The 17,032-nt window shown below is 33.7% G+C and overlaps 2 non-coding genes across 2 annotated transcripts; one reads left to right on the top strand and one right to left on the bottom strand.

The window, feature by feature from the left end:
- Positions 1–1,668: 1,668 nt before the first annotated feature.
- On the bottom strand, positions 1,669–1,740 carry Trnae-uuc (transfer RNA glutamic acid (anticodon UUC)). The gene has a single exon. It is a non-coding gene; the product is annotated as a tRNA-Glu (tRNA).
- A 13,906-nt stretch (positions 1,741–15,646) lies between these two features.
- Trnae-uuc (transfer RNA glutamic acid (anticodon UUC)) lies at positions 15,647–15,718 on the top strand. Its single transcript has one exon. It is a non-coding gene; the product is annotated as a tRNA-Glu (tRNA).
- The last annotated feature ends 1,314 nt before the right edge of the window (positions 15,719–17,032 follow it).

Below are 17,032 nucleotides of genomic sequence, written 5' to 3'. Positions count from 1 at the left end.
GCAACGTGGTAAGTGGTCATCACCGAAAAATATGAACCATATCTTACGACGCCAACGCGTCACCCAGTCGGACTTGCACAAAAAGACTCACTCTAAGTAAATACTATTCGAATAGATTACATTTTTATTTGACTATAATATCTTCTACCTAAATTTATGTATTACACGCCTCCTTTTTTCTTTTACATCGTATGTTCGTTCACTATGCGTTGAAATTCTGACGAGTTGTTCTGTGTACGGTCCCAATAGACCCTAGGTCCAAAGCAAAAGATACTTCTCACTAGCGTTCACAGGGTGCCATGAAAACTACACGATGAAGTTGCTCGCAAAACCGCCAATAAAATCGTCGCTCTAAACAGACAACGTCACAACTTATCTTATTTTACGATGTTTATTTCATTACAAAATTAAAATGTAAATGTTTAGTAGTTGCGAAAAAAGTAATTATATTTAATAACTCAAACTCCTTTATTCAATATAGAAGCATTACTTATTTATTGTCAAATTGAACAATAGCACCGGTTCGGAAATGAAAATACCTTGAGAAGAACCGACGAAAGACATTCAGACAGACTAACATATTAATAAGTAGATTATTATTTTATCGTAATTAATTATTTACATGCAATTCAAACTTTTTTTAATTACTCAGAAGAAGTAGAACTTCTCACGCGCGTAAATAAGTACACGGAACTTTTTTTTTCGTATTCTTATCGTTTATTATGATCATGTAGCCGATTACTCCACCCATGCGATGCTAGCTATAAGCCATGGGTAGCTATAAGTATTTATACAATGAATTTTCTCTCTGCACATGATGCATCAATCACGTGAAAGGCTATTATTTTTTTAGTTGGTTCCGTTGAGCTAGTAAATGCTTAAGATTTTTTTATGGCTTAGGTTGGTGGACGAGCATATAGGCCACCTGATGGTAAGTGGTCACTGCCACGCATAGACAATGGCGCTGTAAGAAATATTAACCAATTCTTAAATCGCCAATGCACCACTACCCTTGGGAACTAAGATGTTATGTCCCTTATGCCTGTAGCTACACTGGCTCACTCACCCTTCACACCGAAACACAACATTGTTGAGTACTGTTGCGTAGCGGTAGAATATCTGATGAGTGGGTGATACCTACCCAGAGGGGCTTGCACAAAGCCCTACCACCAAGTAAAAGTTAAAATAAGTTATTAGAAGCAATTAGATTATTTAAAGCATTTGAATTCTTATTAAAATATAGTATTTTAATTTCTAGCTGATATTTATAAATGGCTTGTATGATAAATGGATTTTTATACTATTTATTATCATCATCTTAAATAAAGGTATCGCAAGACAAACATTGTCAACTTTTTATAAGGTCAGTTCAGACCGCGTGGGATACGACGCATTTCAGATTTGTGTTTTGTGTGAACCGAACCGGCTGGCAACCTTGAATTACCGAACAAAACATTCAATATTAAATACTATTCAAATAATATGTTGAATTTATTTAAATACTTGAGATCGAAAATTATTTCAAAAACACATTTTATGTAGTTCTGCACGTTGCCATAATTGGCACGATATATTATTTCAATATGATAATAAAAAAATATTGAATTAAATTTTAAATTACACATTTAAAGAAAAATGATGAAAAAAAACATTTTTAAAAAAGTGATCTTCCCGTACCGGGAATCGAACCCGAGCCTCCTGGGTGAAAGCCAGGTATCCTAGCCACTAGACCATACGGGATATGAAGAGCTTGTCGAAATAGTTATTCTATATATAAACTAAAATTTTAATCACTATAAGTAAAAATAAATAATAACATAAATTAACTCGTATCTTTAATTGGTGCCTCAAATAGAACATAGATTATTTGATACGCGGTTGAAGATTATAAAGGTCACACAAACGTGTATTTATGGAATAAATAACATTCTACGCGCTAAAGTTGGAAATTTTTAGGAAAGTTATAAAACAGAAATATCTTAGGATTATAGGTTTTGCAACATTTTATAAAATTAAACGTTCTCGAAAATTCAGCTTGCTAGTATTCATAGAAACACGAGGTCAATTGTAGATATAATTCTCTACAACAATTTCCTCAAATTTCAAACATAGTCCTGCTATGATATTAGTACTTACTATAAGAAATAGATATTTCAGGGCTATGCGGTTATAATTCCACAATCTGTTAGTAGTCAGAATCGGCTTACGAGATTATTCTTGAAGTACTGATCGTACGACTGCACATAGAGTGCCATTTGTAATCGAGATTTAATTAATGATTTCTTGTTTTAATAACAATTATAATTATTTATTTTTTGTATAATATTATACTCTTTTAGGGTTCCGTACCCAAGGGGTAAAACGGACCCTATATCTAAGACTTTCATGAACCATGATGGATAGACACTTGAAATTTTCACAGATAATGTTGCCGCTATAATAACAAATACAGTATAAAATAAAGATTTGAGAAGGCTCATACAACAGGCATACTTGATTTTTTTTACCATTTTTAAAGATAGTACGGAACCCTTCGTGCGCGGATTTTTTACTAAGCAAGTGCAAGCAGACATTGGCATCGTAAGAAATATTATAATATTACGTAAGTCGAATGTTTTGTAAATAAATATTTAATTTAACAGTATAAAAGTTAAGTTTATCTTTAAGTGAACAATGATTTTTTGTTTGAGAATTAATATAAATTATTGTAATTTTATATTGTATAATTTTTAATAAAAGTGTATTATAGAGATTGATCGTATATTATCTTTGTATTTACGTAGCCTTCACAATTTTTAGAGCATACCGTTATTACTAACAGTATTTAAAACGGGATATTTACCATGTTTTTTATTTTTATTTGGTGGAGCTCGATATTTCGACATTATCTACGAATGTCTTGTTCACGAGTCTCGTGGTAAATATCCCGTTTTAAATACTGTTAGTAATAAAAATAACCATGTTAATTTAAAAATAAACCGTTATTGCCTATAATTGAAAGCGCAATTAGCATATAAGTTGTTTTTGACGGCAATTCTCATATAATAATAATAAAAAAGTTAAGTATGTTTAAATCGAATTGCATGCACTATAAATTAGCGAACGAGTGTTAAACCAGTGAGCGGGTGTGGTTTTCACTGGTAATACGATAGCGAATTGAATTTAAATGATTTTAAATAAAAACAGTTCTATCTATCTTTTTTGCAGTACATCACTAGGAAACGCGAATTAAGTTAAGATTGTTCCCTCTTTTAAGGGGTACCACTCACATTAACGTTATAAATGAAATATTGTATTCGAAAACAAAAGAAAAATAACTAAAGTAACTATTTACATTACATTACATTAGCAGCCTGTAAATTTCCCACTGCTGGGCTAAGGCCTCCTCTACTTTTTTGAGGAGAAGATTTGGAGCATATTCACATGTGGCAGAATTTCGTTGAAATTAGACACATGGAGGTTTCCTCACGATGTTTTCCTTCACCGGTTAAGATGCAAGCGTTCTAACCACTGGGCCATCTCGGCTCTAACTATTTACCTGTGTGTTTATGTGTGTATATTTTTGTTTAAAAAACAAATATCACAGTCAATATTAGAAAATAATGATTGTATATTTTTATGATATAGTTTGGCGGACGTGCAAATGGGCCACCTGCTTGTAAGTGGTCACTACCACCCATAAACAATGGCGCTGTATGAAATATTAACCATTCCTTACATCGCCAATGTGCCAACTGAGATGTCATGCCCTTTGTGCCTGTAGTTACACTGGCTCACTCACTCAAACCGGAACACAACAATACTACCTACTGCTGTTTGGCGGTAGAATATCTACCTAAACAGATTTGCACAAAGCTCTACCACCAAGCAAAATGAAGTATTTATAAACACATCGAGGACGTAATTATAGCCGTATACGTTTTTCACTTTTCGTGCAACAGATAGCACAACAACATGTCTATAATTAAAGTCAATAGATAATTCAAATAACTTGCGTAATTGTACTTCGTGGGTAGACGGTTGTAGCAAATATGTTACATTTTTAATTTTAATTTAGATTTTATTAAAGCTATTTACAATTATATATAATTTTAATAATATATCTTCGTGTACTAATTAAAGTATTATATACTTAATAATATTAATCTTATAACATCATAAATATATATTTAACATTATAAATAACAAGGAATTATTTCCGAGGAACAATAAGGTGTTTTTATACCTATGTATATAGCGATGTCTTCCAGACACCAGAACCTTAAGGGCATGAAACAAAGTCAATAGAGTGGTACAGTATCAGGGTAGGGCTTCCGGGTCTACTGCCCCGGGGCCTTCACAATACAAGTTTCTAAAACATCCCAATTTCGGCGAACAAACATATTTTATACTATCTGTGCCCTTTGAAGCACCCGGGGCCGGACTAATACGCCCTGACATCGTAATATACTATTAAAATGTAAATTAAAATATTCTATATTAAATTCGAATGGTCATGTAACACTGTTGAATTAAATGTATATCTAACACTGGCTCGGAAAGTAGATTCTAGCGAGAAATACCGGCAAGAAACTCAATAATTACTCTTTTGCATCATCTTAATCACTGACTACGTCACTAAAGTACGACAGATATAAATAAATATTAAATCCCAGGTTTTTATCTCCATTCGTTACTATTATTATTATAATACAGTTATTTATGTATTTTATTTCTCGTTTACATTTCATCTTTGTTTGCACAGATTATAAAATGAAAGGCAGTCGGAGCACAAGAATTTATAAAGTGAAATTTTCCGGTACTGCGTAAGGTCCCGTATTTTTGTTAATATGTCAAAAGCGCAGTCACTTAAAATTTTTAATGATTACTAAACACCACTGAGAAACGATATTCGCCTTCGATTTTATTCCTTTTATTCCAATTAACTCTTCATTTATTTATTAATTAGAATAATTGCGTCTATTTTGTTAAGTCGGTGAGTTAATGTACGGTTTATATTTCTACCGATTGACATCTTTAAGGGAAAATGCTGTCCGCTAACCATTAAATATCCCTAAGTGATAGACACATACCATCGCGAACTTTTTGTAGACCTTTTTAAGGTGTACAATACTGTAGTATATTATTTTGATCTATCTCGTAGGGTTCAGCCAGTGCAAAAAAAATGTGTTTATTTACGACATCACTTCAGAAACCTCTAAAATTATCAGTGTTTCTCTACTATATTGTGCATGTATTATACATATAAACCTTGCTCTTAAGTCACTCTATCTATTAAAAAAAAAACCGCATCACAAAAGTTTTTAAAGATCTAAGCATACACAGGAACAGACAGCAGTAAGCGACTATGTTTTGTACTGTGTAAAATTTAAGAAAAATTTTAGAAAATTGTTTAAGAATGTAACTTCGAAGCTATTAATTTTCCAATATAAACAAAAAAAAAATTTTTAACACTTTGTATATGAAGTCTCCTTCCATCAACGTGTACGTGCAGTAGGTTACATTAAGAACAAAATAAAAAGGAAATGAATTAACTAACTTTGATCAAATGAAGATAATGGACTCGAAGTTTTCCTTAAGCATCGAATTCCAAATATGGCGATCCACTGGGAGAGCCAAAGTTATCGATATACATTAACATTACATTAACAGCCTGTAAATTTCCCACTGCTGGGCTAAGGCCTCCTCTACCTTTTAGGAGAAGGTTTGGAGCAAATTCCACCACGCTGCTCCAATGCAGGTTGGTGGAATACACATATGGCAGAATTTCGTTGAAATGAGGCACATGCAGGTTTCCTCACGATGTTTTCCTTCACCGCCGACCAACAGATGAATTATAAACATAAATTAAGCACATGAAAATTCAGTAGTGCCTACCTGATTTTGAACCCGAAATCATGGGTAAAAATGCACGCGTTCTAACCACTGGGCTATCTCAGCTCATATAGCCCAAAGGATTAGTAAGCTGAAGTGGCAGTGAGCTGAACAGATATAGCAGATCCGACATTTATCGGAGCAAACGTATTCTGAAATGGATACCACGCCTTGACATGCATAGGATACTTTAAAGCTAGGTGAAGTAAAGATGTAGTGGCTGACTGAAATTGAGAACTGAAGATCGAGCTCATTGCGGTGCCATCGGAGAAGCCTATGTCTTCTAGCAGTGGTCAATATTTTACTAGCTGTTCCTCGTCCGCTTCATTGGGCAATAAATGATAAAACGAGAAAGGTTAAAAATAAATACACTAAAACCGTCCACGGACGTCGCATCGATAAATTCGGTATTATTCGTGTGATAATCAAAAATTATAAAATTTATTTATTATTTGAATATATAATGAATCATCTATATTATTTACATCACATCCATTTAACGATAAACATAACAAGTGAGTTTTGTGAAAATATTTACGCAGTAATAAATTGTCGCTTTATAAATGCTATTATTATCAAACGTATCGAAAAATGTTACGGAGATGTATACCGTAACGCATCTTATTTAAAGAATACATTCCCTTGAGTTAAAAAAACGGAAGGTTGTCAAGCACATCATGTCACGTAGTTACTTCAGAACTCGGGAAGTCACCGGAGACGAGATGGGGTGACCATCAATAACGAAAAGACAAAATTGTTATATCTCGTATGAAAAAACATTTCATAATTACATCCTTTGCTTGGCGTTAAAGAAAACCTGTATATTAAGCCGCCATAACATCAAATCAAAATAGATTTGATTCAATTAGGCTCATTTATTTGAAAGTTACCACCGATTCGATATGTAGATTCTACCGAAAAGACCCGACAAGAAACTCAGTAGTTACTTTTTTCCAAAACATAAGAATCCCATTTACGTTTGACTCATTTAATATTATTAAAAATTAGTTTTATAACGCCGCGGTTTTAGCTGGTAATAGTAGTAAATATTACAGATTAGGAAACTGAAAACTGGACTAGAGAAACAGAATAAAAAATATGTATTATTTACGCTTCAACTGTGGTTAAATGCAGTCGACCATAATATTTAAGATAACTTTAACTATATATATATGTATCTATGAATTTAGGAAAATCTAAATGTACAACAAATCAACTTTCAAGTATGCGATTTTTTGTAATATGATAATGTAGAAATTGTGTGTTGTGCTGCAGAGACATTTCAGGTTATAGAACTTTATTATTAATAAAGAATCTCACTGTTCAATACATAGAACTTATATACAAAGTTGGTTTCAGTGTTAGGATCCAAGGCAGTACATGCCCACGATGATCTAGAAATGATAAATGAAAAAAAATACAAAAAATTACAAAAGAATGCATAAATATTAATTTTATATTTTAGCAACATTAAATTTGAGTTTTAAATATAGAAATTTAACGACAATATCACAAAATTAATTAAAAAAATACATGAATATGCAAGTTTTCACATTGACCGATCGATGTATATTCATCTGAAACAGATACATAATATATATATATATATATGTTTAAAAAATTAAAAAAAAAACAATATCCTTCAACAGTAGTATGCCATGGTTACCCTACATCGTTCGTATTTACACTCGACGGCGTTTTGTAGTGTTGATTCCGTAACGACTTGAAAATTTCTTCTATGTTTGTTAAGTAGATTATTATACAAGTCATTGTCCCTGGCTTTGTTCATCTTTTTAAAATTCCTTTATTAATAGTAACTTATTAGAGTTTTTAGCCGATATAGCCAATAGCATTACTGGAAATCTATAGTCCATTACAATGGACTATTTAATTACTTATGTGCACTTTAATTTTACTTCCAAAGTTTCACTCTTTTCGTCGACATTCAAAGCGCCATTTTTTAGCAAATCCCTACGGAATATCAAAGATCAAAAAGAAAAAAGATCAAAACCTCATTCCAAAGAACCGTGATGGCCCAGTGGTTAGAACGCGTGCATCTTAACCGATGATTTTGGGTTCAAACCCAGGCATGCACCACTGAATTTTCATGTGCTTAATTTGAGTTTATAATTCATCTCGTGCTCGGCGGTGAATGAAAACATCGTGAGGACACCTGCATGTGTCTAATTTCAACTAAATTCTGCCACATGTGTATTCCACCAACCCGCATTGGAGCAGCGTGGTGGAATATGCTCAAAACCTTCTCCTCAAAGGGAGAGGATGCCTTAGCCCAGCAGTGGGAAATTTACAGGCTGCTAATATAAAAAAAAATCGCGTCTAATCGATGTCAAATGTTGTTTATTTGGCTTTTGTACTCTTGTGGCTGGGATACACTTCCAATTTTATGTTACGTTACGTTGATACGTTCCAATTTCAAAATTAGATTTGACATTCACTTGGAGGGCTCTATACAAGCCTATCTGGTTAGATAGCACCTAGTCACCATAAATTCTACCGTCAAGCAGCAATACTTAGTATTTTTGCGCTTCGGTTTGAAGTGACTGAGGTATTGTAACTACAAGCACAAGGGACAACAACTCAGTTCCCTAGTTTAGTAGTTTATTATATTCATTGGTTATGTAAGAAATTGTTGTAATTTCAGACGGCGATCATGTCTATGGGCAGTGGTGATCAAGTAGCCCATTTCCTCGTCCGTGTAAAAATGCTTTTAAAAAAAATCCGTCGTATTCGGTCGAAGGACATAATCTCCACAAGGTGAGCATTAATAATAACGTCAATATAAACATTACTTAAATCATGACATCACTGTTTCCGAACGAAAGGCGTACCGAATAATCGGTTTTGTTTCTGTAATTAGCAGCCGTAATTTGTCAGGCGAAAGTTTAAAGGTCATTCCTGAAACCAAGAAAATAAACCATTATAATATCTTTTTTACATAAACGATCACGAGGGAACGCCCCAGAGAAATATACGTTGCTGTCGTCATAAAACAATATTTGACAACGTCTCACAAACTGGTTATGTTATGATTGTGAGTGACAAATACGATTTTTATACACGGGGCCGCGTGTTTCGTAACAACAAGGGCGAAATGTTACCCACGGGTTTGGTTCTCACTTGGGATATCTATTTGTATTTACGATTTGTGTATCGATCTGCGTTATTGCTTTCGTAGGTCAATATTGCGGTTCAAACCCTGGTTTCACTTGTGTTAATAATACACTTCGTGTGAGAACTGCATGTGTCGAACTAATGCAGTTCTATGTGGTACCAACCGAATTGGAGCAGCGTGGTGAGTATATATCCTAAAAACAATAATAATAAAATAACTACACAATTTATACAAAAGCGTACGTACGTCACTGTAAAATTGTAAGTACCGTTACATTATAATCGATCTCGTGAGATTGTTAACTGTCAAAAGATTGTGAACATACGGCTTACAATTTAACGCATTATACTTCGGTAGATAATAGTTCCTATATTGAGGTGAATATCAATATTTTTTTATGGTGTCGGTAGGTGGACGAGCAAATGGGCCACTTGATGGTAAGTGTCACCGCCCATAGACAATGGCGCTGTAAGAAATATTAACCATTCCTTACATCACCAATGCGCCACCAACCTTGGGAACTAAGATGTCATGTCCCTTGTGCCTTTAAATTATAAAAAAAACTAACTAACTATGTAACCTAATGAAGAAATATTTATAATATATCGGATATTATAAATAATTCTTGATTCACAATCTCGTAACATAGATTGTTATTTATTACCTAACAGTATTATTAATATCAAGGTTATGTATATGTATTAAATATAATTCGAATTATATATATATATATCATTCGTCGTCTAACAATTTTACTTCATTTCACAAAAGTTTCCGTAGTTCTAGAACGTGTAGATCGCGTGGCGACCTTATCGACCTTTGTCCCCGACCAACGTAAAGACAGATTGAGAAACGTATTGTATAAATCTATTATATGATAAAAAAATCGATCTTGTATAATATGTGTGCAATAAAATAGATCCGATGCAAGTTTTTTTGAGAAGGAATGTACAGAGGAAAATGCTATCAAAATCAATATTGCTCTATTCAAGTAGGCACAAGCAATTTTGAATCGTCTTTTTATAGAATTGTATCAAACGAGAGGCTACGTCCGGCTCGGAATGTATGAATGATTCTACCGAGATGGATCGGCAAGGTTCTCCGTTGTTAGAATAGTCAGTAATAGGGCATCCACTTCAAGCCACCTCGTCACTTCCCTCCTCAATTCCCTCTAAGAATAGCTTGAAGCGCCGACAACCATATAATAAATATAATGTTCCACGCAAATTAATTCGGTTTGATTAGTTAAAACACCGTATTATGTAATAGTACAAAAACCTTAATTAAAAGACGACCTCCGTGGTCGAGTAGTGTGTCCACCGGTTTTCATGGGTACGCCACTCGGGTTCGATTCCCGGCCGAGTCGATGTAGAAAAAGTTCATAGTTTTCTATGTTGTCTTGGTTCTGAGTGTTTGTGGTACCTTCGTTACTTCTGATTTTCTAACACAAGTGCTTTAGCTACTTACATTGGGATCAGAGTGATGTATGTGATGTTGTCCAATATTTTAATTATTATTATTATAATACATTGACTTGTTGCCTCCACAGGAGAGCTGTGAACCAAAATCAAAATAGATTTTATTCAATTACGCTTTTACAAGCACTTTTGATACGTCATTTTACAGAACTATATTAATAATGAAGCTACCACCGATTCGGAATGTAGATTCTACCGACAATAACCTTCAATATATTCAGTAGTTACTCTTTTGCAGCATTGTTTTATGTTAGGTAAATACAATTTATGTATAATATGACCTGCCTGAAAATCAACAAGTATTAACCTCTCGCTTTTTATCGTCAATGTATATTATAATCTTGTGTTGAATTATACACCTTATTTATTGTTTTCTTAACAAAATATTTGAATTTATTAATCGGCAACGTTAAAAATACCCGTAGAATTTTATTATAAAATCAAAATCAATATATACTTTATTCGAGTAGCCTTTTACAAGCACTTTTGAATCGTCATTTAACCAACTATTTAAAGTAAAGCTACCACCGGTTCGGAATGAAGATTCTACCGCGAAGAACCGGCAAGAAACTCAGTAGTTACTCTTTTTCAACATCAAAAAATACAGTCATGTTAGTTAAAGTTATAGAAATGGATATCTTGCCACAGGAAGGATTTATTGACCTTGCGGAGACGGAAACTTGGCATTATAAGGTTATCCTTATACAATTATTATTATTATTATCACTGATTCTATAAAATTGATCAATCTTATTGTTAATATACATAACATTGTTGTAAATATATTGTGACGTAACTGTAAGTATTCCTACTTTGTTAAAAACTTCCCGAAGTCAGTTTCGAGCTTCAAGATTAAAAATAGACCAGACGGCTCTTTTTTGCAAAATAAAATTACATTCAATATATGAAGCGTTACCCCAGAGTAATATGCCATGACGGAGTAGCTTGTCCCAGCTTGTTTTAAAAAAAATTACGTCAACATTGCTGACGTCACAAATGTCAGGGTTTGGATTTCTATCATCCTCGAAGGTATGAAATTAAACTCAGGAAATATTCTGCTCCGATTTATTCCAAACTGAGGAGGTCCGATCGCTCCGACGGCTCGAACTATCCTCCCGATACCTTATAACAAAAAATGGGTGGGGGCACTATTCACTCAATATAACACCTATTTATGGACGGTGAAATATTTCAAACTAATTTAATATCTCAAAATTCACTAAATATTATTAATTTAATAATCAAATAGTTTTCAATTATTAAAAATTATTAAACAATAATTTACGGGCACGTGTTTTTTTAAATACTTGATTTTCCGACAACAGACATATTACTATGAAATAGCCAAAATATACTAGACGAGTGGTTTCAATATCAGTTAATCGTCTAACTTTTCTTACCGCGTATACGTACTGCGGAACTGAGTCGGGTATTCAGCGTGAAAGTGAAGATATTCTTTATCATCATTCTTTGACGGCTATAGTAAATATTTTTACTATAAATATAATTGTATAATAACACTCAGACAAATATAAAAGCTACTTTGTGGTTAAAGTTTTATTAACTCGAGCAAATACATAGTGCTATTACCACAAGTAACTCAAAATTTGTTCTTTAAAACTCCTTAAAATGATATCTTTAAAAACCAGTTTGCACCTGCTCAAACTGGTTTGAATCGGTTATATCCAATAAAGTCAGAATGCGGTTCGAGTGCTCTATATCGAAAGCTCGTTCGCCCCTCTTAATTTCCGCCCGTATAGAAGATTTTCGCGATTGCCAATATTTTGGTAACTTGATCGTGTGGTTTCTAACAAAACATGTACTTAATGGAATATTGTTCAAATGATAAGTTCGACGACCTTACGCTTTTGTAACGAATCCATACTAATAAATGCGAAAGTAATTCTGTCCGTCCGGTTTTGATGAAACGGAGCTATCTTTTGCTACGGAGAAATCTTAACCCTAGAAAGAAGGCTACTTTTTATTGTTTCGTCTCTCTGGGGAGTAAGATTGGGGAGAAGGGTTCGTTTTCTTTTTTATATGATATATATAGGTAGACGGACGAGTAAATGGGCTACCTGATATATACCTGGTAAGTGGTAATGTGAGCCGAGATGGCCCAGTGGTTAGAACGCGTGCAGCTTAACCGATGATTTCGGGTTCAAACCCAGGCAGGCACCACTTAATTTTATATGTGCTTAATTTGTTTATAATTCATCTCGTGCTCGGCGGTGAAGGAAAACATCGTGAGGAAACCTGCATGTGTCTAATTTCAACGAAATTCTGCCACATGTGTATTCCACCAACCCGCATTGGAGCAGCGTGGTGGAATATGCTCCATACCTTCTCCTCAACGGGAGAGGAGGCCTTAGCCCAGCAGTGGGAAATTTACAGGCTGATTATGTAAGTGGTACTCATCGCCCATAAAAAATGGCGCTGTAGGAAATATTAACCATTCCTTACATCACCAATGCGCCACCAACCTTGGGAACTAAGATGTTACGTCCGTTGTGCCTGTAGTTATAGTCTCTCACTTGACCTTATAATCAGAACTCAACAATACTGAGTATTTCTGTGCGGCGGTAGAATATTATAATGAGTACAACCTACTCATGCACTTACCCAGAGGATCTTGCACAAAGTACTAAGCTACACAAATTCAATTATAAATATAACTTCAAAATGTATTATTATATGCCTTCGAAAACACAGCGATGAAATGAAGAAGCAGTCCTTATGATTCTGTAAACTTTTCTTACTAACATAGATAATTAATCTAGACAGTTTAATTATAATACCTATTAATGTTAGATAGATTTTTTTTTTTTTATATTAGAGGTGGTAAACGAGCAGGAGGCTCACCTGATGGAAAGTGACTACCACCGCCCAAGGACATCTGCAACACCGGGGGGCTTGCAGGTGCGTTGCTGGCCTTTCAGGAAAGAGTACGCTCTTTCCTTGAAGGTTTCTAAGTCTAAGATTTATTATGTTATTTTATCTTTCTTTTATTATTTTATTAATATAGCAGTAGTATCTACAAGATATAGATGGCTTTGGTTCCCAACTTTTAGATACATAAGGATAATTGTTAAAATTGATTCCTCTTAATTAGAAATTAATACTATAAATGATTAAAAGTTTTAAAGTTGATTTTAATCCTGGTATTAATTTAACAATTTGCTTTCACGTTGAATTCTTGTGTTTTGTTATTTCTGATCACCAGCAGATATCAAACAGGTCTTCATTTCATTGCTGTGTTTTCGAAGGCATGTAATATGACTGTTTTGCATAACAACAAAACAGGTATTATATGTTGGAGAAAACACAGCAATGATGAAAGAGCTTGCTGATGATGAAGACTGCAATGACGCTTGACAGCTGCAATGGCGGTAAAGTTCTTACGGCGCCCTCTGGTGCCAGAAATAGAAGGTATTCTAGATTTATTATCTATGCTAGTAAGAAATATGTACAGAATCATAAGGACTGCTTCTTCATTTCATTGCTGTGTTTTCTCCAACATATAATACCTGTTTTGTTGTAATGCAAAACAGTCATATTATAATTCTAAATCCGAAAATTAATAATGCCGGTTCACCATTCTATGAATGATTTCACGTTACATACCCATAAAGCCAGTAAATGCATGTGATCATATTAAATTGCGTGTCAAGTATGTTCACTTAATCCGACATTAGCTCGTTCAATTATACACCCTACGGCTAAGGCTTTAGAATTATTTATTGTATGTGGTGTCACCGATTATGCTGTGCTGTGACTACGGACCGTGAAAACTGCCCTCAGTCTGCTCATTGAAGATACACATGGCTGTTACAAATATCAAACCGAAATAATTTGCTGTCACCATCTAGTTTTCAGTTGTATTATTTTAATCCCTATTTAGTATTCCATTGAATTGATCTGATGCCAGGAGGTGGCTAGGACAATTAGTTTTCACCCAGGAGGCTCGGATTTGATTATCGGTTTTGTAAAAATATGAAATGTTTAAATGCCTTAAATTCATATAATCTCACGGTTATAGATCTGAATATAATCTTATTTGTATATTTTTTTGTTTTGTATTCTTACATAAGTAATCTCACGCTCATCTTGTCTCGACCGTCATTCTTATGGATGTCAGAGCTATTTCTTTTCTGTTTCTTTGGTTCTTCTCGGTAGAATCTACATTTCGAACCGGTGGTAGCTTTACTTTAAATAGTTTGTTAAATGACGATTCCAAAGTGCTTGTAAAAGCCTACTTGAATAAAGTTTATTTTGATTTTGATTTATGCGACCTGCCGCGCGATTCTGTAAGAATTCACTTCGTATCTCACACGAGTGTAGGTAGTTGGGGCTTATTCAGATTCATTTCAGTTTATTATTGGAATACTATTGAGATATTAAGACGGAACCCTTTATAAAATTTAGATAGGGTTGGCAGTTTTTAGTAAATATTTTTAACCTTAATATTTTGTAATGTGTCAAAAATCTAAATTAAAATATTCTTTATTAGGCATATACAGTAGTAGATTAAATGTAAAGCTACCACCGGTTCGGGAAGTAGATTCTACCGAGAAGGACCGACTAGAAAAAAGACAAAGAAATAAAGTAATTACAAAGTATGTCTGTGACCTGTTACTTGGTGGTAGGGCTTTGTGCCCAACCTTTCTGGGTAGGTACCACCCACTCATCAGATATATACAAACAACAGTACTCAGTATTGTTGTGTTCTGGCTTGAAGGGTGAGTGAGCCAGTGTAACTACAGGCACAAGGGACAAAACATTTTAATTACCAAGGCTGGTGGCGCATTGGCGATATAAAGAATGATTAATATTTCATACAGTGCCATTGTCTCTGGGCGATGGTGACCACTTACCATCAGTTAGCCCATATGCTCGGCCGCCAACCTATAGCATCAAATTTATATGATAACGGATAGATTTCATCAAAGATATTGATGTATGTGTATGTAGATGTATGATGTATGTATTGAATATGAAGATTATTTTTTAAGCCAATCATTTGTATTCAATTTAAAAATATGTTTATTGTATTTGCGATAATTTAATAAGGAAATAATATGATCTGACAAAAGTATTCATAGTAAAACGATTACGAATTTAATTTCATATATACAATAACAATTTTGTAAATCTTGTCATCTCCCGTATGGTCTAGTGGCTAGGATACCTGGCTTTCACCCAGGAGGCTCGGGTTCGATTCCCGGTACGGGAAACTATTTTTTTTTACAAAAAAATAAATCTTTAAATTACTCAACTTCAAAAAAACTTACAGCCTTGTCAAATATCACAACCTAGCCTGAATATCATATAATTTTTTTTTTTCTTCCATGTCTCATCTTACGCACACTAAAACACCATTTGTGTGAATGTTACTCATACTAACGCAATGTAAATGGATCTACATTTATAAACGATCAACGATTGCTTAGTTACAACAATATTATACCTCTCTCTTTCTGTCATTTTTGACGTGTCTTTCGAAATAAGAAGTCAAATGATTTAGTTTTCGTTTTTACATACACATATAATTTATTAATTTTATTTTACTTACAAAAGTTAAGATTAAATATAAATAGTTCATTATTAAAATTCAATATTACTTTGTAACCATAGGCAACCACAACAACAAGAACAAACATTATTAAAGCTGCTAATTTAATTTAGAAATTAAATTAATAATAAAAAAAAAATAAAAAAAAGAATAAATGAAAAAAGATTCCTTACCAAATATATTAATAATAACATATATTATTTTTATCGAATAAACGATTTGAATATATTTCTGATTTACCATAGTGTTGTTTAAATTCTAAGGCCATGTAACACGGACATGACGTAGTGCTTCGCGCTCCTGATAGCATTGCGCAGCGTTGCGTGATATAAATTCAAGCAGATGACTGAAGAGACAATGTCGCTTATATATGCATCCAATATTTAAATAAGGAACGACATATCATCTCTAAACTGCTGAGATGAAACATTGAGAAATAAATGACAGTTATAATAGTCACCGCCGAGCAACACTAGTGACGTCACTAGTGTATCTTAGTTCCATGGTTAGTGGCGCATTAGCGATGTAAGGAATGATTCAATCCTGTATACCAATGTCTATTCAGCATCGGTGATCTAATTTACATTGATAAAAAATATATAATAATGATTACTCAATTAAATACCGTTTAAAATAATTATCTGTATCTATCAAAGTTCCTCACATCGATATCGAAAAATCGTTCGGATGAATTGTTAATCGAATGAGTTAGTGAGGAAAATGCCGCATTTTTGGCACCATTCCACACCACTGTATAACATCAATATTATACATTATGCAGTGGATTTACAGTTTAATGATTTTCTGAAAGTTCGGAACTACTTAAGTAGCGTCAGAAGAAATATTAGTTCGATATTTTTTTTTATGACAATCAAAAATCGAACCTGCGTACCCTTTGAAATGAACACCGTATCAGTCGAGAAATATAAAATACACAATCGTTTTAATATCGGAGAACGTGTTTTATAACATCGA

This window comes from Vanessa tameamea, chromosome 22, assembly GCF_037043105.1.
Source record: "Vanessa tameamea isolate UH-Manoa-2023 chromosome 22, ilVanTame1 primary haplotype, whole genome shotgun sequence".
Classification (NCBI taxonomy): domain Eukaryota; kingdom Metazoa; phylum Arthropoda; class Insecta; order Lepidoptera; family Nymphalidae; genus Vanessa; species Vanessa tameamea.
This window is presented reverse-complemented; position numbering and strand designations above follow the sequence as displayed.